Genomic DNA, 2,500 nt, shown 5'->3' with positions numbered 1-2,500 from the left:
AAAATGATAATAATTATAATTATAATTTTTATAATTATAATTGTAATTATAATTATTATAATAATCATATTCATAACCATAATCATAACAATAACAATAACAATAACAATAACAATATAATAATAATAATAATAATAATAATAATAATAATAATAATAATAATAATAATAATAATAATAATAATAATAATAAGAAGAAGAAGAAGAAGAAGAATAACAACGATGACAATAACGCTGATATTGATAATCATAATAATAATGATGATAATAATAATGGTAAAAATTATAGTAATGATAATGATAACAGTAGTAATAGTAATAGTAATAGTATTAGTAATAATAATAATAATAGTAGTAGTAGTAGTAGTGGTAGCAGTAGTAGTAATAGTAGCAGTAGTAGTAATAGTAGCAGTAGTAGCAGTAGTAGCAGTAGTAGTAGTGGCAGTATATAGTAGTATGGCAGTAGTATAGTATAGTAGTGCAGTATAGTATATAGTAGTAGTAGTATATAGTATAGTAGTGTAGTAGTATATTGCATAGTGCAGTAGTGCAGTAGATAGTATAGTGGCAGTAGTAATTAGTATGGCAGTAGTATAGTAGAAGTAGTAGTATATTTAGTAGTATGTATATAGTGGCAGTATGTGTAGAGTAGGGCAGTATAGTAGTAGTAGTATATATAGTTGGCATAGTATAGTGGCAGTAGTAGTAGTGGCAGTAGTAGTAGTGGCAGTAGTAGTAATATAATAATAATAATAATAATATAATATAAATATATAATAAAATAATATAATATAATAATGATAACATACAATAACAATAATATGATACACAATAACAATAATATAACAATAACAATAACATAACATAATAATAATAACATAATAACATAACATAATACAATAACAATAATAACATAACACAATAATACATAACAATAATGATAGGGATTCCACAACAATGATATAACAGTAAACAAAATATATTCATATCATAATATATAAATTAACGTAACAAGAAATACACAATACATAATATTAGATTAAATATCATGAATATTGAAAACTATAATAATAATTGCCATAAAAAATACAATAATTACAATAATAATAACTACATGATAAGCTATAAAAAACTAACAAAAAATATGATCATATGATACAGAAATTCCAATAACAATAATCAAATCAATAAATCATTTTAAAAATGGCTATCATAAAAATCAAAAATCTTTATTTGAACCAGGCTGCCAACACCAGTCAACACTCCAAACTGTATAACTTGTTTGTCCTCTTCAACTAAAATTTAGATGACGTTATCATTAATTTCGGTAATTATTACGAACTGACCAAACCCCACCAAGATTTTGTTCCTATTATTTGAGCTAACAACTACCGGGTAACTTTTAAGCACCCATAATCATCGCTTTAAGAACCAAAACTTTCTTAACATGGGGATTTCACACCCCAAGCCCCACCGTGATTGCCATATTTCCCTAGTCTGGGGTTCCATCTCCAATTAGTGTAAAAACCTCCACACTTGCTGTTATTCTGGCAGAGGCTAACAATCCTCCACCACCTCTGGGAATTTTACTTCAAATAATCAACACAAGCTCATTCTTGCTAAACTATATGCTTGGAGATTTATTGGCCTTTGCTTGAGTGTGGAATACTGCTGTATGTCAATATTCACAGCAAGATTCAAGTGCCTTTGGACAGAACTTTGCTAATGTAATATCAGCACAAAAAGTCCTCAACTGAAAGTCCCTTTTAACCCTATTATCATCACTAAACTTAAAACATAGTATATGTTTGCATAAAAAAGATACCAGAAAGGCAAATACTGTAAAGTCTTATGTTTGCATGCATTAGCTCTTCATAACAAAAAACATGTCATAAAATTATATTGTCATTAATAAGAAAGTTTTCTATAAACAATCATGATAAAAAAAACACAATGTAATTAATTTCAATGATACAAAGAAAACTCCCATAAATCAAATTAATCTCCCTTTGAACTGGGTTGAACTGCACAGACATTACTTCAGTGTAAATGACAAGCAAAGATGTGGCACACTATATGCCACCTGTATGTAGTTACTGAACAAATTTAAAAAGCATCCATTAATTAACTCATATTCTCGTAAGTATTCTGTGAACAAGCAGTACATCTGAATGCGCTACCCAACAGAATTAATAATCTATTCTGTCATCATCACATCTACTTCTTCCTATTTGATTAATATTCTTTACCATTTGCTCATCCCGATTAACCTCCGAAAAGAAGCCTTATGGCTCGCTTGCGTAAGGCCTGAAGTCCCGTGACACGGAGGGGATCTTTGCCGCGAGCCCATATGCCAAATTTCGATTTTAGTCTCCAAACTCTACATTACAATGAACTTGTCCTTAAGATTTTGATTTGAATAAAGATCTTGCATTTAACATCATGTGAAGTGCCTCGCGACGACGTGCCTTTGGCCAGATTTGGAGTAAAATAAAGAAAAC

General features: G+C 28.9%; 1 protein-coding gene across 2 annotated transcripts in view; it reads right to left on the bottom strand.

Moving 5' to 3' along the window:
• The window catches only part of LOC119580111 (transcriptional repressor protein YY1-like), a 12,866-nt gene that overhangs the window by 9,282 nt on the left and 1,084 nt on the right, over nt 1-2,500 (bottom strand). The window lies entirely within an intron of this gene.

Source organism: Penaeus monodon, chromosome 13, assembly GCF_015228065.2.
Source record: "Penaeus monodon isolate SGIC_2016 chromosome 13, NSTDA_Pmon_1, whole genome shotgun sequence".
NCBI classification, from domain to species: Eukaryota; Metazoa; Arthropoda; class Malacostraca; order Decapoda; family Penaeidae; genus Penaeus; species Penaeus monodon.
This window is presented reverse-complemented; position numbering and strand designations above follow the sequence as displayed.